This window comes from Hesperophylax consimilis, chromosome 13 (assembly GCF_061612785.1).
Source record: "Hesperophylax consimilis isolate HC1 chromosome 13, BYU_Hcon_1.0, whole genome shotgun sequence".
Lineage (NCBI taxonomy): Eukaryota > Metazoa > Arthropoda > Insecta > Trichoptera > Limnephilidae > Hesperophylax > Hesperophylax consimilis.
The window spans coordinates 36,183,993-36,206,686 of NC_142848.1; the positions used below are offsets into that span (position 1 = coordinate 36,183,993).

General features: G+C 32.7%; 1 protein-coding gene across 4 annotated transcripts in view; it reads right to left on the bottom strand.

The window, feature by feature from the left end:
- Positions 1-22,694, bottom strand: part of LOC149418918 (uncharacterized) — an 85,568-nt gene that overhangs the window by 40,272 nt on the left and 22,602 nt on the right. The window lies entirely within an intron of this gene.

Below are 22,694 nucleotides of genomic sequence, written 5' to 3' on the forward strand. Positions count from 1 at the left end.
ATTTTAACGGGCACAAACTAAGGACTTGTGTTAGAACTTACGAAGACGTTTTCTCAGGAACTGCGCAACCGAATCGAATTAAATTTTGTATTCGTACTAAAAATAGTGGTCTTCACATGAATCAGAGTAAAAATCTCCAAAAACAATCATTTTTGGAAATATCTGGAAATTTTTGGAAATAAGGACTTGGGTTCGAACTCTTGAAGACGTTTTCTCAGGAACTACGCAACCGAATTGAATGAATTTTGCATTCGTACTAAAAATAGAGGTCTGAACATGAATCAGTGTAAAAATCTCCAAAATCCACATATTTGGAAATACATCTTTCTAACGGGCACAAATGGAAGACTTGGGTTCGAACATTTGAAAACGTTTTTTCAGGAACTACGCAACCGAATTGAGTGAATTATTGGATTTGGTCTTGTTATTATGTTCTGAATTTGAGACAGTGCCTTAAACTTCAAAAAGGCATTTTTGAAAATATCATTATTCTAACGGGCACTAACGAAAGACTTGGGTTCGAACATTTGAAGACGTTTATTCTGGAATACGCAACCGAATCGAATGAAATTGTGTATATGTACTTAAAATCGTGGTCTTAACATGAATCAGAGATTTAAACCTTAAAAAAGCTGTGTTGGAAAAAAAATTCTTACAGGCACAAACTAATGACTTGGGTTCGAAAATTTTTGAAAATATAATCATTTTAAAAGGGACAAATGAAAGACTTGGGTTCGAACATTTGAAAACGTTTTCTCAGGAACTACGCAACCGAATCGAATGAAATTGTGTATTCGTACTTAAAATAGTGGTCTGAACATTAATCAGTGTAAAAATCTCCAAAAACCATCTAATTGGAAATATGTATCATCATTCTAACGGGCACAAACTAAGGACTAGGGTTCGAACTCATGAAGACGTTTTCTGAGGAACTCAGCAAACGAATCAAATGAAATTTTGTTTTTGTACTAAAAATAGTGGTCTGAACATGAATCAGTGTAAAAATATCCAAAAACCATCATTTTTGGAAAAATCATCATTCTAACGGGCACAAATGAAAGACTTGGGTTCGAACATTTGAAAACGTTTTCTCAGGAACTACGCAACCGAATCGAGAAAAAAATTTTGATAGGGTCTTTTAATAATGGTCTGAATTAAATTCAGTGTCTAAAACTACCAAAACAATATTTTTGGTAATATCATCAATTTAATGGGCACAAATGAAAGACTAGGGTACGAACATTTGAAAATGTTTTCTCAGAAACTACGCAACCGAATCGAGTGAAATTTTGGTTTGGTTCTTATAATAATGGTTTGAATTCGAGACAGTGCCTTAAACGTCAAAAAGGCATTTTTGAAAATATAATCATTCCAACGGACACAAACTAAAGACTTGGGTTCGAACATATGAAAACGTTATCTCAGGTACTATGCAACTGAATCGAATGAAATTTTGTATTCTTACTAAAAATAGTGGTCTTTACATGAATCAGAGTAAAAATCTCCAAAAACCATCATTTTTGGAAATATTCTAACGGGCACAAACTTAGGACTTGGGTTCGAACTCATGAAGACGTTTTCTGAGGAACTCAGCAATCGAATCAAATGAAATTTTGTTTTTGTACTAAAAATAGTGGTCTGAACATGAATCAGTTTAAAAATATCCAAAAACCATCATTTTTGGAAATATCATCATTCTAACGGGCACAAATGAAAGACTTGGGTTCGAACATTTGAAAACGTTTTCTCAGGAACTACGCAACCGAATCAAGAAATTTTTTTTGATTGGGTCTTATAATAATGGTCTGAATTTGAGGCAGTGCCTAAAACTTCAAAAAGGCATTTTGGGAAATATCATCATTCCAACGGGCCCAAACGAAAGACTTGGGTTTGAACATTTTAAAACGTTATCTCAGGAACTTCGCAATTACATCGAGTAAAATTTTAGAAAGGTACTAATAATATTAGTACGATTTTAAATCAGTTTCTTAAATTCAAAAACAACATTTTTGAAAATATAATCATTCCAACGGACACAAACTAAAGACTTGGGTTCGAACATATGAAAACGTTATTTCAAGTACTATGCAACTGAATCGAATGAAATTTTGTATTCTTACTAAAAATAGTGGTCTTTACATGAATCAGAGTAAAAATCTCCAAAAACCATCATTTTTGGAAATATTCTAACGGGCACAAACTTAGGACTTGGGTTCGAACTCATGAAGACGTTTTCTGAGGAACTCAGCAATCGAATCAAATGAAATTTTGTTTTTGTACTAAAAATAGTGGTCTGTACATGAATCAGTGTAAAAATATCCAAAAACCATCATTTTTGGAAATATCATCATTCTAACGGGCACAAATGAAAGACTTGGGTTCGAACATTTGAAAACGTTTTCTCAGGAACTACGCAACCGAATCAAGAAAGTTTTTTTGATTGGGTCTTATAATAATGGTCTGAATTCTAGGCAGTGCCTAAAACTTCAAAAAGGCATTTTGGGAAATATCATCATTCCAACGGGCCCAAACGAAAGACTTGGATTTGAACATTTTAAAACGTTATCTCAGGAACTTCGCAATTGAATCGAGTAAAATTTTAGAAAGGTTCTAATAATAATAGTATGATTTTAAATCAGTTTCTTAAATTCAAAAACAACATTTTTGAAAATATAATCATTTTAAAGGGGACAAATGAAAGACTGAGGTTCGAACTCTTGTAGATGTTTTCTCAGGAACTACGCAACCGAATCGAGTAAAATTTTGAATTGGTACTAATAATAATGGTCTGAATATAAATCAGTGTCTAAAACTACCAACACAATATTTTTTGTTATATCATCATTTTAACGGGCACAAATGAAAGACTTGGGTTCGAACATTTGAAAACGTTATCTCTAAGGAACTACGCAACCGAATCGAGTAAAATTTTTGATTGATACATATAATAATGGTCTGATTTGAAATCAGTATCTTAAACTACAAAAACAACTTTTTTGGAAATATAATCATTTTAAAGTGAAAAAATGAAAGCCTTGGGTTCGAGCATTTGAAAACGTTTTCTCAGGAACTACGCAACCGAATCGAATGAATTTGTGTATTCGTACTTAAAAAAGTGGTTCGAATATGAATCAGAGTTTTACAATTGAAAAAGCTGTGTTTGAAATATCATAATCCTTAACGGCACAAACAAAAGACTTGGGTTCGAAAATTTTTGAAGATATCAACATTTTAAAGGGGTCAAATGAAAGACTTGGGTTCGAACATTTGAAAACGTTATATAAGGAACTAGGCAACCGAATCGCGTAAAATTTTCTATCGGTACTTATTATAATGGTCTGATTATAAATCAGTGTCTTTAACTACAAAAACAACATTTTTGTAAATATCATCATAATAAAGGGGACAAATTAATGAAAGACTTGGGTTCGAACATTTGAAAACGTTTTCTCAGGAACAACGCAACCGAATCGAGTAAAAAATTGGATTGGTACTTATAATGATGGCATGAATTTGAATCAGTGTCTTAAACTACAAAAACAACATTTTTGAAAATATCATCATTCTAACGGGCACAAACTAAGGACTTGTGTTTGAACTCTCGAAGACGTTTCCGCAGGAACTGCGCAACCGAATCGAATTAAATTTTGTATTCGTTCTACTAAAAATAGTGGTCTTCACATGAATCAGAGTAAGAATCTCCAAAAAACCATCATTTTTGGAAATATCATCACTCTAACGGGCACAAACTAAGGACTTGGGTTCGAACTCTTGAAGACGTTTTCTCAGGAACTACGCAACCGAATTGAATGAAATTTTGTATTCGTACTAAAAATAATGGTTTGAACATAAATCACAGTTCTAAGCTTCAAAAAAAACTTTTTTGGAAATAAAATCATTTTAACGGGCACAAACTAAGGACTTGTGTTAGAACTTACGAAGACGTTTTCTCAGGAACTGCGCAACCGAATCGAATTAAATTTTGTATTCGTACTTAAAATAGTGGTCTTCACATGAATCAGAGTAAAAATCTCCAAAAACAATCATTTTTGGAAATATCTGGAAATTTTTGGAAATAAGGACTTGGGTTCGAACTCTTGAAGACGTTTTCTCAGGAACTACGCAACCGAATTGAATGAATTTTGCATTCGTACTAAAAATAGAGGTCTGAACATGAATCAGTGTAAAAATCTCCAAAATCCACATTTTTGGAAATACATCTTTCTTACGGGCACAAATGGAAGACTTGGGTTCGAACATTTGAAAACGTTTTTTCAGGAACTACGCAACCGAATTGAGTGAATTATTGGATTTGGTCTTGTTATTATGTTCTGAATTTGAGACAGTGCCTTAAACTTCAAAAAGGCATTTTTGAAAATATCATTATTCTATCGGGAACTAACGAAAGACTTGGGTTCGAACATTTGAAGACGTTTATTCTGGAATACGCAACCGAATCGAATGAAATTGTGTATATGTACTTAAAATCGTGGTCTTAACATGAATCAGAGATTTAAACCTTAAAAAAGCTGTGTTGGAAAAAAAATTCTTACAGGCACAAACTAATGACTTGGGTTCGAAAATTTTTGAAAATATAATCATTTTAAAAGGGACAAATGAAAGACTTGGGTTCGAACATTTGAAAACGTTTTCTCAGGAACTACGCAACCGAATCGAATGAAATTGTGTATTCGTACTTAAAATAGTGGTCTGAACATTAATCAGTGTAAAAATCTCCAAAAACCATCTAATTGGAAATATGTATCATCATTCTAACGGGCACAAACTAAGGACTAGGGTTCGAACTCATGAAGACGTTTTCTGAGGAACTCAGCAAACGAATCAAATGAAATTTTGTTTTTGTACTAAAAATAGTGGTCTGAACATGAATCAGTGTAAAAATATCCAAAAACCATCATTTTTGGAAAAATCATCATTCTAACGGGCACAAATGAAAGACTTGGGTTCGAACATTTGAAAACGTTTTCTCAGGAACTACGCAACCGAATCGAGGAAAAATTTTTGATAGGGTCTTTTAATAATGGTCTGAATTAAATTCAGTGTCTAAAACTACCAAAACAATATTTTTGGTAATATCATCAATTTAATGGGCACAAATGAAAGACTAGGGTACGAACATTTGAAAATGTTTTCTCAGAAACTACGCAACCGAATCGAGTGAAATTTTGGTTTGGGTCTTATAATAATGGTTTGAATTCGAGACAGTGCCTTAAACGTCAAAAAGGCATTTTTGAAAATATAATCATTCCAACGGACACAAACTAAAAACTTGGGTTCGAACATATGAAAACGTTATCTCAGGTACTATGCAACTGAATCGAATGAAATTTTGTATTCTTACTAAAAATAGTGGTCTTTACGAGTAAAAATCTCCAAAAACCATCATTTTTGGAAATATTCTAACGGGCACAAACTTAGGACTTGGGTTCGAACTCATGAAGACGTTTTCTGAGGAACTCAGCAATCGAATCAAATGAAATTTTGTTTTTGTACTAAAAATAGTGGTCTGTACATGAATCAGTGTAAAAATATCCAAAAACCATCATTTTTGGAAATATCATCATTCTAACGGGCACAAATGAAAGACTTGGGTTCGAACATTTGAAAACGTTTTCTCAGGAACTACGCAACCGAATCAAGAATGTTTTTTTGATTGGGTCTTATAATAATGGTCTGAATTCTAGGCAGTGCCTAAAACTTCAAAAAGGCATTTTGGGAAATATCATCATTCCAACGGGCCCAAACGAAAGACTTGGATTTGAACATTTTAAAACGTTATCTCAGGAACTTCGCAATTGAATCGAGTAAAATTTTAGAAAGGTTCTAATAATAATAGTATGATTTTAAATCAGTTTCTTAAATTCAAAAACAACATTTTTGAAAATATAATCATTTTAAAGGGGACAAATGAAAGACTGAGGTTCGAACTCTTGTAGATGTTTTCTCAGGAACTACGCAACCGAATCGGGTAAAATTTTGAATTGGTACTAATAATAATGGTCTGAATATAATTCAGTGTCTAAAACTACCAACACAATATTTTTTGTTATATCACCTTTTTTACGGGCACAAATGAAAGACTTTCGTTCGAACATTTGAAAACGTTATCTCTAAGGAACTACGCAACCGAATCGAGTAAAATTTTTGATTGATACATATAATAATGGTCTGATTTGAAATCAGTGTCTTAAACTACAAAAACAACTTTTTTGGAAATATAATCATTTTAAAGTGAAAAAATGAAAGCCTTGGGTTCGAGCATTTGAAAACGTTTTCTCAGGAACTACGCAACCGAATCGAATGAATTTGTGTATTCGTACTTAAAAAAGTGGTTCGAATATGAATCAGAGTTTTACAATTGAAAAAGCTGTGTTTGAAATATCATAATTCTTAACGGCACAAACAAAAGACTTGGGTTCGAAAATTTTTGAAGATATCAACATTTTAAAGGGGTCAAATGAAAGACTTGGGTTCGAACATTTGAAAACGTTATATAAGGAACTAGGCAACCGAATCGCGTAAAATTTTCTATCGGTACTTATAATAATGGTCTGATTATAAATCAGTGTCTTTAACTACAAAAACAACATTTTTGTAAATATCATCATTTTAAAGGGGACAAATTAATGAAAGACTTGGGTTCGAACATTTGAAAACGTTTTCTCAGGAACAACGCAACCGAATCGAGTAAAAAATTGGATTGGTACTAATAATGATGGCATGAATTTGAATCAGTGTCTTAAACTACAAAAACAACATTTTTGAAAATATCATCATTCTAACGGGCACAAACTAAGGACTTGTGTTTGAACTCTCGAAGACGTTTCCGCAGGAACTGCGCAACCGAATCGAATTAAATTTTGTATTCGTACTACTAAAAATAGTGGTCTTCACATGAATCAGAGTAAGAATCTCCAAAAAACCATCATTTTTGGAAATATCATCACTCTAACGGGCACAAACTAAGGACTTGGGTTCGAACTCTTGAAGACGTTTTCTCAGGAACTACGCAACCGAATTGAATGAAATTTTGTATTCGTACTAAAAATAATGGTCTGAACATAAATCAGAGTTCTAAGCTTCAAAAAAAACTTTTTTTGAAATAAAATCATTTTAACGGGCACAAACTAAGGACTTGTGTTAGAACTTACGAAGACGTTTTCTCAGGAACTGCGCAACCGAATCGAATTAAATTTTGTATTCGTACTAAAAATAGTGGTCTTCACATGAATCAGAGTAAAAATCTCCAAAAACAATCATTTTTGGAAATATCTGGAAATTTTTGGAAATAAGGACTTGGGTTCGAACTCTTGAAGACGTTTTCTCAGGAACTACGCAACCGAATTGAATGAATTTTGCATTCGTACTAAAAATAGAGGTCTGATCATGAATCAGAGTAAGAATCTCCAAAAAACCATCATTTTTGGAAATACATCTTTCTAACGGGCACAAACTAAGGACTTGGGTTCGAACTCTTGAAGACGTTTTTTCAGGAACTACGCAACCGAATTGAATGAAATTTTGTATTCGTACTAAAAATAATGGTCTGAACATAAATCAGAGTTCTAAGCTTCAAAAAAAACTTTTTTGGAAATAAAATCATTTTAACGGGCACTAACGAAAGACTTGGGTTCGAACATTTGAAGACGTTTATTCTGGAATACGCAACCAAATCGAATGAAATTGTGTATATGTACTTAAAATCGTGGTCTTAACATGAATCAGAGATTTAAACCTTAAAAAAGCTGTGTTGGAAAAAAAATTCTTACAGGCACAAACTTATGACTTGGGTTCGAAAATTTTTGAAAATATAATCATTTTAAAAGGGACAAATGAAAGACTTGGGTTCGAACATTTGAAAACGTTTTCTCAGGAACTACGCAACCGAATCGAATGAAATTGTGTATTCGTACTTAAAATAGTGGTCTGAACATTAATCAGTGTAAAAATCTCCAAAAACCATCTAATTGGAAATATGTATCATCATTCTAACGGGCACAAACTAAGGACTAGGGTTCGAACTCATGAAGACGTTTTCTGAGGAACTCAGCAAACGAATCAAATGAAATTTTGTTTTTGTACTAAAAATAGTGGTCTGAACATGAATCAGTGTAAAAATATCCAAAAACCATCATTTTTGGAAAAATCATCATTCTAACGGGCACAAATGAAAGACTTGGGTTCGAACATTTGAAAACGTTTTCTCAGGAACTACGCAACCGAATCGAGGAAAAATTTTTGATAGGGTCTTTTAATAATGGTCTGAATTAAATTCAGTGTCTAAAACTACCAAAACAATATTTTTGGTAATATCATCAATTTAATGGGCACAAATGAAATACTAGGGTACGAACATTTGAAAATGTTTTCTCAGAAACTACGCAACCGAATCGAGTGAAATTTTGGTTTGGGTCTTATAATAATGGTTTGAATTCGAGACAGTGCCTTAAACGTCAAAAAGGCATTTTTGAAAATATAATCATTCCAACGGACACAAACTAAAAACTTGGGTTCGAACATATGAAAACGTTATCTCAGGTACTATGCAACTGAATCGAATGAAATTTTGTATTCTTACTAAAAATAGTGGTCTTTACATGAATCAGAGTAAAAATCTCCAAAAACCATCATTTTTGGAAATATTCTAACGGGCACAAACTTAGGACTTGGGTTCGAACTCATGAAGACGTTTTCTGAGGAACTCAGCAATCGAATCAAATGAAATTTTGTTTTTGTACTAAAAATAGTGGTCTGTACATGAATCAGTGTAAAAATATCCAAAAACCATCATTTTTGGAAATATCATCATTCTAACGGGCACAAATGAAAGACTTGGGTTCGAACATTTGAAAACGTTTTCTCAGGAACTACGCAACCGAATCAAGAAAGTTTTTTTGATTGGGTCTTATAATAATGGTCTGAATTCTAGGCAGTGCCTAAAACTTCAAAAAGGCATTTTGGGAAATATCATCATTCCAACGGGCCCAAACGAAAGACTTGGATTTGAACATTTTAAAACGTTATCTCAGGAACTTCGCAATTGAATCGAGTAAAATTTTAGAAAGGTTCTAATAATAATAGTATGATTTTAAATCAGTTTCTTAAATTCAAAAACAACATTTTTGAAAATATAATCATTTTAAAGGGGACAAATGAAAGACTGAGGTTCGAACTCTTGTAGATGTTTTCTCAGGAACTACGCAACCGAATCGAGTAAAATTTTGAATTGGTACTAATAATAATGGTCTAAATATAATTCAGTGTCTAAAACTACCAACACAATATTTTTTTTTTTTTTAAATTAAACAGTAACTTTGTAAACATCACTTATGGGTAAATACTTAATGCCGACCGGGTTTCGCTACAACCGTAGCCTCATCAGGGCAGTATAATACTAAAAAATCTAAAAATTAAATTAACATGTGTAGATATCACGGTAGGTGGACAGTCTGGGCTACAGTGGAAGAGGTAGGGATAGGTGAGAGATTGGGAGGCGAGTGTTCTTTGTCAATAGGGAACAATCTGAGTATAGGGCTTTTATTTAGGTTTATTTGGTTGTTGATGACTTTGCTATTGACGTTTATGGCTTTCCTTAACTCTAACGCTTCTAAGTTATCCAACCTAAGACCTATTCCGTTTTTATGTAATAGGCTGACGCCAGTATTTTTGTCGAACGTATGGTTGGTTGCTATGAGGTGATTTGCAAATTCGGAGAATCCATTACTGTTTAAGCATCTTAGGTGTTCTTTGACTCGCGTTTTGACATTACGCGCTGTTTTGCCTATGTAAAACGCGGGACAGTCACTACATTGCAGTGAGTAAATACCTGAGTGATTTAACCGATGTTCTTTGTCTTTAACGTTCATCAAAAATTTACCTATACTATTGTTAGTGTAAAACGCTGGTTTGATATCTGGTGGGAGGTTTTTTATGCTTTTTTGAGAGAAATTATCGATGTACAAAATTCTACGCCATTGTTGAGGTTGATTATTATTAGTTGATATATTATTATTATGAGGGGAGCTGTTAAATAGAAATTTGCTTGTCGATAATCTTTTTAATTTCTTGTTTAGGATGTTATTGACCATATTTGCATTATAGCCATTATTAATCGCGATTTGTTTAATCGTCGCTAATTCTAATAAGAAGTTGGAATTTGATAACGGGACGGTAACTAATCTATGGATCATGGAATGGAAAGCAGAATGTTTGTGGGAGATGGGATGGTTAGATGAATTATTAATAGTTGTATCAGTGTAAGTGGGTTTACGATAGATTTTAAATTCTATTTTATTGTTAATGATTGATAGGGTGAGATCTAAAAAGTTTAAGCTAGAATTAGTTCCTATTTCTATTGTGAATTTAATTTTTGTATGAAAAGAGTTTATTAGTTTTAGGAAGGAATCAAGTTGGCGCTCAGTACCTGTCCAGATACAGAAAACATCATTTCTGTATCTGGACAGGTACTGAGCGCCAACTTGATTCCTTCCTAAAACTAATAAACTCTTTTCATACAAAAATTAAATTCACAATAGAAATAGGAACTAATTCTAGCTTAAACTTTTTAGATCTCACCCTATCAATCATTAACAATAAAATAGAATTTAAAATCTATCGTAAACCCACTTACACTGATACAACTATTAATAATTCATCTAACCATCCCATCTCCCACAAACATTCTGCTTTCCATTCCATGATCCATAGATTAGTTACCGTCCCGTTATCAAATTCCAACTTCTTATTAGAATTAGCGACGATTAAACAAATCGCGATTAATAATGGCTATAATGCAAATATGGTCAATAACATCCTAAACAAGAAATTAAAAAGATTATCGACAAGCAAATTTCTATTTAACAGCTCCCCTCATAATAATAATATATCAACTAATAATAATCAACCTCAACAATGGCGTAGAATTTTGTACATCGATAATTTCTCTCAAAAAAGCATAAAAAACCTCCCACCAGATATCAAACCAGCGTTTTACACTAACAATAGTATAGGTAAATTTTTGATGAACGTTAAAGACAAAGAACATCGGTTAAATCACTCAGGTATTTACTCACTGCAATGTAGTGACTGTCCCGCGTTTTACATAGGCAAAACAGCGCGTAATGTCAAAACGCGAGTCAAAGAACACCTAAGATGCTTAAACAGTAATGGATTCTCCGAATTTGCAAATCACCTCATAGCAACCAACCATACGTTCGACAAAAATACTGGCGTCAGCCTATTACATAAAAACGGAATAGGTCTTAGGTTGGATAACTTAGAAGCGTTAGAGTTAAGGAAAGCCATAAACGTCAATAGCAAAGTCATCAACAACCAAATAAACCTAAATAAAAGCCCTATACTCAGATTGTTCCCTATTGACAAAGAACACTCGCCTCCCAATCTCTCACCTATCCCTACCTCTTCCACTGTAGCCCAGACTGTCCACCTACCGTGATATCTACACATGTTAATTTAATTTTTAGATTTTTTAGTATTATACTGCCCTGATGAGGCTACGGTTGTAGCGAAACCCGGTCGGCATTAAGTATTTACCCATAAGTGATGTTTACAAAGTTACTGTTTAATTTTAAATTATAATGTCACATCACAAAGTAACCGCTTCATATGAAGAAACAATATTTTTTGTTATATCATCATTTTAACGGGCACATATGAAAGACTTTCGTTCGAACATTTGAAAACGTTATCTCTAACGAACTACGCAACCGAATCGAGTAAAATTATGGATTGATACATATAATAATGGTCTGATTTGAAATCAGTGTCTTAAACTACAAAAACAATTTTTTTGGAAATATAATCATTTTAAAGTGAAAAAATGAAAGCCTTGGGTTCGAGCATTTGAAAACGTTTTCTCAGGAACTACGCAACCGAATCGAATGAATTTGTGTATTCGTACTTAAAAAAGTGGTTCGAATATGAATCAGAGTTTTACAATTGAAAAAGCTGTGTTTGAAATATCATAATTCTTAACGGCACAAACAAAAGACTTGGGTTCGAAAATTTTTGAAGATATCAACATTTTAAAGGGGTCAAATGAAAGACTTGGGTTCGAACATTTGAAAACGTTATATAAGGAACTAGGCAACCGAATCGCGTAAAATTTTTTATCGGTACTTATAATCATGGTCTGATTATAAATCAGTGTCTTTAACTACAAAAACAACATTTTTGTAAATATCATCATTTTAAAGGGGACAAATTAATGAAAGACTTGGGTTCGAACATTTGAAAACGTTTTCTCAGGAACAACGCAACCGAATCGAGTAAAAAATTGGATTGGTACTAATAATAATGGTATGAATTTGAATCAGTGTCTTCAACTACAAAAACAACATTTTTGAAAATATCATCATTCTAACGGGCACAAACTAAGGACTTGTGTTTGAACTCTCGAAGACGTTTTCGCAGGAACTGCGCAACCGAATCGAATTAAATTTTGTATTCGTACTAAAAATAGTGGTCTTCACATGAATCAGAGTAAGAATCTCCAAAAACCATCATTTTTGGAAATATCATCATTCTAACGGGTACAAACTAAGGACTTGGGTTTGAACTCATGAAGACGTTTTCTGAGAAACTCAGCAAACGAATCGAATGAAATTTTTTTTATATACTAAAAATAGTGGTCTGAACATTAATCGGTGTAATAATCTCCAAAAACCATCTAATTGGAAATATGTATCATCATTCTAACGGGCACAAACTAAGGACTTGGGTTCGAACTCATGAAGACGTTTTCTGAGGAACTCAGCAAACGAATCAAATGAAATTTTTATTTTTGTACTAAAAATAGTGGTCTGAACATGAATCAGTGTAAAAATATCCGAAAAACCATCATTTTTGGAAAAATCATCATTCTAACGGGCACAAATGAAAGACTTGGGTTCGAACATTTGAAAACGTTTTCTCAGGAACTACGCAACCGAATCGAGAAAAATTTTTTGATTGGGTCTTTTAATAATGGTCTGCATTAAATTCAGCGTCTAAAACTACCAAAACAATATTTTTGGTAATAACATCAATTTAATGGGCACAAATGAAAGACTAGGGTACGAACATTTGAAAACGTTTTCTCAGAAACTACGCAACCGAATCGAGTGAAATTTTAGTTTGGGTCTTATAATAATGGTTTGAATTCGAGACAGTGCCTTAAACGTCAAAAAGGCATTTTTGAAAATATAATCATTCCAACGGGCACAAACTAAAGACTTGGGTTCGAACATATGAAAACGTTATCTCAGGTACTATGCAACTGAATCGAATGAAATTTTGTATTCTTACTTAAAATAGTGGTCTTTACATGAATCAGAGTAAAAATCTCCAAAATCCATCATTTTCGGAAATATCATCATTCTAACGGGCACAAACTGAGGACTTGGGTTCGAACTCATGAAGACGTTTTCTGAGGAACTCATCAACCGAATCAAATGAAATTTTGTATTCATACTAAAAATAGTGGTCTGAACATGAATCAGTGTAAAAATATCCAAAAACCATCATTTTTGGAAATATCATCATTCTAACGGGCACAAATGAAAGACTTGGGTTCGAACATTTGAAAACGTTTTCTCAGGAACTACGCAACCGAATCAAGAAGATTTTTTTGATTGGGACTTATAATAATGGTCTGAATTTGAGGCAGTGCCTAAAACTTCAAAAAGGCATTTTGGGAAATATCATCATTCCAACGGGCCCAAACGAAAGACTTGGGTCACATTTGGGGACATTTTAAAACGTTATCTCAGGAACTTCGCAATTGAATCGAGTAAAATTTTAGAAATGTACTAATAATAATAGTATGATTTTAAATCAGTGTCTTAAGTTCAAAAACATCATTTTTGAAAATATAATCATTTTAAAGGGGACAAATGAAAGACTGAGTTTCGAACTCTTGTAGATGTTTTCTCAGGAACTACGCAACCGAATCGAGTAAAATTCTGAATTGGTACTAATAATTATGGTCTGAATATAAATCAGTGTCTTAAACTACAAAAACAACATTTTGAAAAAATCATCATTCTAACGGGCACAAATGAAAGACTTGGGTTCGAACATTTGAAAACGTTTTCTCAGGAACTACGCCACCGAATCGAGAAAACATTTGGATTATAATAATAATAATAATAATAATGATTTATTGTCTTCTTTTCTTATTAACACATAGATATAATGATATCCTCACTGGGATCTCCCGTGCTGAGGATGTCATTTACATATTATAATTTAATTATAAGAAATTAATATTACAACAAAGTATAATGTAGTATATATATATTTTTTAAGTAATTTTAAAATAAGTAAGGTACTGTTTTTTGGTATAGTTCATTTGATTCTGTTTTAGTCTGTGTTTGATTTCAGTAAATTTTCTATTTCAGATCTTCCTATGTTAAGTATCCAGCTTTTTATTTCAGATTTAAATGTTAAAGTGTTGAGGTTTTTGAGTGTGAGTGGTATTTTGTTGTAGAGTTTAATACTGTGATATAAGAAGCTTTTTTGCCCAAAAGTTGTATTAGTAATTATTTGTTGGATAAGTTTTTGATCATGAGATCTAGTGTTTCTATTGTTCGTGTTTGTTGTTATTTCTTGTGTTTTGTGTTTATGAATGTAAATGAGTATAGTTTTAGAATATAGTTGTTTAATAGACATGATGTTAAGATTGGTGAAGATTTCGTTAGTGCTAGTTCTTACAGGAACTTTCAGTATAATTTTCATTATGGCTTTTTGAGATTTAATAAGTGGATTTAGTATGTTTTTATTTGCACTGCCCCATCCGATAATACCGTATTCTAACAGTGATTGGCATAGAGCCATGTAGATTTTGATTAAGTCTTTTTTAATGAGCACATTCCTGATAGTTTTGAAAAAATAACTTAGTTTTTTAATTTTATTATCTAAATAGCTAATGTGATTGGTCCATTTTAAATTTCCATCTATTTTTAGACCTAGATACGTTATGTGGTCAACATTTTCTAATGAGGGACAATTACAATGTTCATTTAAGTGATGCGGGCTATGAATTTTCAAGTTATGGTTTTCTTCAGAGTTTTTTGTATTTTTTATTTTGAAAGTGATGAATTTGGTTTTATTAGCATTTAGTGTAAGTGAATAGTAGTCTAGCCATTTTTTAATCCTGTTTAGTGTGTCTTCTGCTTTCTTAAATGTTTCTGTCCAATTATTCCCATTTATAAGGAGAACAGTATCATCCGCAAAACTTATGATTTCTCCGTCACATTCTATGTGGCATAGATCATTAATGTAAATTAGGAACAGAATCGGACCCAGAATACTTCCTTGAGGCACCCCGCATTTGACATCAATACACTCACTGGTTATGTTGTTAAGTTTCACAGTTTGCTTTCTATTTCCCATGTAGCTTTTAAAGAATATCAGTTCATTATCAGTGATCCCTATGTTAACTAGTTTTTCAAAAAGATGTTGGTGATTTATTGTGTCGAAGGCTTTAGAAAGGTCGAGAAATACTCCAATGCATTTTTTATGTGAATCTAGAGAATTTTTAATATATTCAATTACTAAAGCTATGGCGTTGGATGTTCCTAGATTTTTTCTGAAACCAAATTGTTTTGGTGATAATAGTTTATTTGATTCTAGGTAATCGATGAGTTGAGTTTTAACTGTTATTTCTAAGATTTTAGATAATGTGTTCAGAATTGTGATTGGTCTGTAGTTATTGATATCTGTACGATTTCCTGATTTAAAGATTGGTGTAATAGTCCCTATTTTGAGTTGTGATGGAAATCTGCTTTCCGTAATAGATTTGTTTATTAGAAAGAGTATCGGTTCGGTAATTTCATCTTGTATAAATTTTAATGTTTTCATTGTGATTTCATCACTACCAGATGAAGATGTTGGTTTGAATTTAGAAAATATTAGTATTAGTTCTTGTTTAGTGATTTGTTTTAGAGCAAATTTAAACCTTTGTGGATTTGGGTGTTTGTTTATTTTTGGGTTATAGTGTTGGGGTTTGGTTATTTTATTCGCTAAGTTCGAGCCTATGTTTGCAAAAAAGTTGTTTGTGTAGTTAATTAGTTGATGTACGTTTTTGTTGAGCGAGAGTGTGCCGTTCTCTGTGTTGATTTCTTCCAATGGGTTTGCTTTGTTTTGATTTGTGTAGGTGATTTCTTTAATTATTTGCCAGAGAAGTTTTGGATTATTATTGGATTGATGAATTTTAGATCTGTAGTAATTTTGTTTGGCCGATTTAGTAAGATTGGAGCAGATGTTTCTATAATTTTTGTAAAATAGTTTTAAGGAAAGGTCGTATGGATAGTTTTTTACTTGCTGATGGATCTTGTCTCTTTTTCTTATACATTTTAGTAGGCCAGGTGTGATCCATGCTTTTTTGATAATTTTATTGTGTGGATATGTGTAAGTTTTTATTGAGGTGTGGTTATGTATTTTTAATTGCAATAGTTTAATAAATAATTTCCAAGCATCTTCAAGGTCTTCAGCTTTATATATTAATTCCCAGGTTTCAGTTTTTAGTGAATTTTTTAGTTCGTTGTAGTCTATAACATGTCTATTCCCCGTTAAATTTTGAGTCGATGGTCGATTTTCCTTTGCATGGATGTTAAAAATTAAAGTGTAGTGATCAGTGATAGTGGATTGATGTATGATTGTGGAGTATTTTTTATTTGTTTTTGTCATTATGTGGTCAATGCAGGTTTGCGAGGGGATTGATTTATTAATTTTGTGATCCACTCTTGTTGGTTCCCTTACAGCGGCAGTCATCCCGTGGGAGAGGAGTAGTAATTGGTATTCCTGTGTTTGTGGATGTTGCCTTCCGGTATCCAATATGTTAATGTTGATGTCCCCTATGATGAACAAGTTCCTGATGTTTCGTTCTTGAAGTAGAATGGAGTCTAGTGATTCAAGAAATGGTGACAAATTTGTAGATGAAGGGGATCTGTAGATAGCGAAGATGCATGTATCTTGATCAAGTTTTACTTTCAAACAGTTTGCGTCTTGTAGTTCGATTTCTTCTATTTTGCATTCCATCTTATTTTTACAATATACAATTACTCCATCGTTTTGATGTTTGTGAAGTTTAGTATTGAAGACTTTGTAGTTGTTGATGTTTTTATGCACATATGTTGAGGAATTTATCCAACATTCTGTAAGGATTAATAAGTCAGGTTCTAAATATAATTCATTTATCAGCACAGTGAAATCTTCGAAGTTTTTGTTAATACTTCGAATGTTTTGATGAATTATGTTCAGGATCGGTAGCTCGTCCTGGATTATACGGTTTAACATGCAGGTATTTGTGGTGATTATTGGGTTAGGTATCAGTTTTTCAAGTGTTTCCGTTGTGAAAGAGGCCATTATAAAGATATAGAGTAGATGAAGTGTCTATAGGTTTTTTTTTGATTTGTTTAAATCATCTTAGTAGGTATATCGTTAAGATGTTTTATTTCGACAACCTTTGAATCTTTAGTTTTTCTTATAAGTATTTTTCCCGATTTCACCCAAACATATTTATATTCTTTTATTAGGGCTCTTTGTTTGGTGTTCCAAAGTAAATTTTTGTAATACTGGGTTAATGCCGGATTTAGATAGACGTATTGGTCTTCTTTCCCGTTGAATTTTTTTATCGGGTCAGTATGTTTCGCTGCTAACATGATGTGAACTTTTTTGCTGTCTGCAAAATTAATTGTAATTTTTTTTTGGTTATTTGGTTTGGTAGTTGTAATTTTAAATGAATCCTCAGGTGATATGGTGACTCCTGCGAGCTCAGCAATCTGGGTTACAGTATGGGCTGGGGGTATGTTTTCTTGTAATTTAAGGCCGCTTATTTCGATACTGTTTAATAGGCCTGATTGTTCAATATCTGCCAGGTGAATCTCCATCGCAGCCAATCTTTTCTCCTTTTCTGCCATTTCTTCCTTAAGTTTGTTTATTTGTTTTGGTGAATCCATGATTTGTGACAGTTTGAGAATGATGTCATCATATTTATCGTTAATAAAGCTGTTAAACGTTTTTATTTCTTGAAGCTCAGTTTCTATTTTTTTAAACATAATTGTTTTCATTTCTTCGAATTTTGAGTTGATGAATTCGAATATTGGGTCATCTTTGGGTCATGATTGGGTCTTATAATAATGGTCTGAATTCGAGACAGTGCCTGAAAAGTCAAAAAGGCATTTTTGAAAATATCATCATTCCCACGGGCACAAACGAAAGACTTGGGTTCGAACATTTTAAAACGTTATCTCAGGAACTTCGCAACCGAATCGAGTAAAAATTTTGGATAGGTACTAATAATAATAGTATGATTTTAAATCAGTTTCTAAAATTACAAAAAACAAAATTTTTGAAAATATAACCATTTTAAAGGGGACAAATGAAAGACTTAGGTTCGATTTCTTATAGATGTTTTTTCAGGAACTACGCAACCGAATCAAGTTAAATTTTGGATTGGTACTAATAATAATGGTCTGAATATAAATCAGTGTCTTAAACTACAAAAACAACATTTTGAAAATATCATCATTCGAACGGGCACAAACTAAGGACTTGGGTTCGAACTCTTGAAGACGTTTTCTCAGGAACTCAGCAACCGAATCGAATGAAATTTTGTATTCGCACTAAAAATAGTTGTCTTTACATGAATCAGAGTAAAATCTTCAAAAACCACAATTTTTGGAAATATCATCATTCTTACGGGCACCAACTAAGGACTTGGGTTCGAACTCATGAAGACGTTTTCTGAGGAACTCAGCAATCGAAGCAACTGAAATTTTGTTTTTGTACTAAAAATAGTTGTCTGAACATTAATCAGTGTAAAAATCTCCAAAAACCATCATTTTTGGAAATATCATCAGTCTAACGGGCACAAATGAAAGACTTGGGTTCGAACATTTGAAAACGTTTTCTCATGAACAACGCAACCGAATCGAGAAAAAAATTTGGATTTATACTAATAATAATGGTCTGAATTTAATTCAGTGTCTAAAACTACCAAAACAATATTTTTGGTAATATCTTCAATTTAATGGGCACAAATGAAAGACTAGGGTACGAACATTTGAAAACGTTTTCTCAGAAACTACGCAACCGAATCGAGTGAAACTTTTGTTTGGGTCTTATAATAATGGTTTGAATTCGAGACAGTGCCTTCAACGTCAAAAAGGCATTTTTGAAAATATAATCATTCCAACGGGCACAAACTTATGACTTGGGTTCGAACATATGAAAACGTTATCTAAGGTACTATGCAACTGAATCGAATGAAATTTTGTATTCTTACTAAAAATAGTGGTCTTTACATGAATCAGAGTAAAAATCTCCAAAATCCATCATTTTCGGAAATATCATCATTCTAACGGGCACAAACGAAGGACTTGGGTTCGAACTCATGAAGACTTTTTCTGAGGAACTCAGCAATAGAATCGAAGGAAATTTTGCTTTTGTACCAAAAATAGTGGTCTGAACATTAATAAGTGTAAAAATCTCCAAAAACCATCATTTTTGGAAATATCATCAGTCTAACGGGCACAATCTAAGGACTTTGGTTCGAACTCTTGCAGACGTTTTCTCAGGATCTACGCAACCGAATCGAATCAAATTTTGTGTTCGTACTTAAAATAGTGGTCTGAGCATGAATCAGTGTCTTAAACTTTAAAAAAAGCTGTTTTGGAGCTATCATCATTTTAACGGGCACAAACTTGTGATGAATGGCTTCGATCAACAGTGAAACTAGATAAACCGTAGCTCCTACTTTGTCGGTTAAAAAGGTATCAATTACTTATGGAAACGGACATCCTTGCGACATCTGTTGAACAAAATTTGATCGAGTTACGCTTGCGGTAGGCAACTGTAAAAGTTGTATATATCGAGGTTCTAGGACGTAAGCAGAGAGGTCGTTAAAGTCGTCTCAAATCAGGGAATTCCTTTTTCTAGGCGTAAAAACAAACATTGAATTTTAACAGCCAATTAGATTTCAACAAGAACTTTCAAGTTTTGAGTGAACCAATCAGTAAACGAAAGGCGTGTGCCAACGAAAGACAAAGAAATGACCTTTGTACCCGACAATTAAAGAGATAATTAATGACTTTTTCATTCCCACAGAAATTAGAGGTGAAGGCACGGTAATGTAAACATCGAACGTCTCAAGGTTTTAGGATGACAAATTCTAGGGAATGTTTCGAATAACGGATACATTCATGAGATAGCGAACCCCAGGAATCGAGTGCTTTGGAGAGTTTTACATGTTGAAAAACACACCCAAATATGCAATGGAAAAATTATAAATGTTATTCCTATAAAAAAAGGGCAGAAAAGCGAAGGAAAATAACTGGCAGGATTTTCAACTGTCATGCGATTAATTATGAGAGCGGGAGGGTATCAAATTCGATGAAAATCGTGCTTAAGAAAAATGAAAGTGTTGGAGACAATGGAAACTAATCGTTGTCAATTCTAGATGAAGCGGGGATATTGGGAAAACGATTTGAAAGAAAATTTCACAAAAAAAAGGACATTTTAGAAAGAGTGCAGCGACTGAACGAAGGAACAATTCAGAGATTTTGGGCAACTACAAAGGTCCTAGGGCCATGATTATAGAGTACCAAAGGGAGGCAATAATACTAAACATAAAGCGACAGATTTAATTCAGAAAAGTAGGCGTTTTAAATTATTTTCATGGTAGATAGATCTTAGAGTTGCACGAGATTACAGAGGAAATGAGACGAGATAAAAGGTTGACGGTCTCATGTGTATTTTAGGATATAAATAATCAAAATTTGAACAAGGTTTTTGTTTACGTTAGAGTAATATGCAATTAGGAAAGCGAATAAATTAACACAGGATATATGTGACTGTTTATATAGAACTATATACATTAAATTGACAGGCAGACACATTAGCTAGAATTGATGGCTGAGGTACAAAAATTTCATAATAATGACTCCATATAAATCAAAAATTAATGACTTTTTTTGAGAGAACAAGATGCAATACGGGTAACACCTTAATATTTAATTACTTTACAGTGGCGAACTGGTGAAAAGTGGCAAAAATAATGTTCATTTCAGGTCTTATGACATTAAGGTGGATAAAGATTTGAGATGGTTAGAAGTACTGCCTTGTACGCTTAAACTGAGATAGTGCATAAGGGTATAAATGAAAACATTTGAGCTCTGTTTTCCAAGCAAAATTTAAATAGAAAGTTTGGTCTTGGAAGAAAGGACGCATACAGACCGACAGATTGGCAAGAACTGGAATATACACGAAAATAGCAGCATTATGAAGTTGATTTCGGCTGGATACGACAAGGATGCAGTGATGGGAGGGTTTTCGCACATAAGAAACACAATTTTGACAGTTCGAAAAGAAATAATAATAAATACTCACACCTTTGTTCTAAAAGTAACAGTTCGAAAAAAAAATAATATCAATGATTAGATTTGATTAAATTTTAATCCCTTTGTGATTTTATTGTTCAGTTAAAATAAGTGCGGAGAGAATTCGGGAAGCGTTAAAAAAAAGTGAAAATAACAAAAATAGTTCGACCTAAATAATTTATAATTTTACGGCACATCTATATCACAAAATATTAAATACCAGCTAATTTATATGGATCAAGCAAGAATAAAATATTATAGGAATAAATAGTCGAAAAGATTTATTTTGAAATTAGTTGAAAAATACAATTAATTAGGTAGGATTTCTTTAGCAAGGTTTTGTTGTGTAAAACCCAACCGGAAAAACCTTGATGGGGTAAGTTTACCTTTTTATAAATAATTTTCAGGTCCCAGGAAAAGAAAGTGCTGCGGAGTGATGGTATTTCAATTTAATTATTAAAACAACAAAAAAGAATTACACATTAAAATATATGTATATTATGTATTTATATGTATAAATATAGTAATGTATTGTATATAAAGAGTATATATGAGTAGTTTATGTACCTGTCCTACAGGAAATATATATATGTATTTCGTTCATTAATTGAAACATCGGAATGGTAGCAATCTTACGTACCTACTTATGGACATATCTATATTATTGGAAAAGAAAATATGTATTTATTAATGTTCAAGTCCATGTAGAATCATATATTTTATATTTATTTATTAACATATATGTACTATTATTTAACATATTTTGGCAATCGAGATATTTGTAATTATATTTATAAATTTATTCTTCACTTCACATGTTAAACACTTTGTATATGCTGACGATACGGCGCTGGTCATATCGGATGAACAATTATATACTGCGATTAAATATATGCAAGAAGACTTTATATCTCTGATTAAATGGTGTCATGACGTAGGATTAATTATAAATACAAAAAAACCAAACTGATGCACATAAGATCTCCACATGCAAAAGTTTTCATCATGCCTGAAATAATTTCTCATAACTTTACCTGCATCCATCAAAATATTGTGCAGCCCTGCTCATGCGAAACGATTGAGCTAGTAAACGAATACGTTTATTAGGGCGTGACTGTTGATTGCTACTTTAAATGGGACATACAAATACACAAAATTTGTAAACGGCTGCGGGCGATAGTGGGTAGAATATACAAATTGAAGTGTTTCGTTCCTGTGAATACCTTAAGAATTATTTACATGTCACTCGCGGAATCAACTTTAAGATATGGAATAACCACTTGGGGACATTCT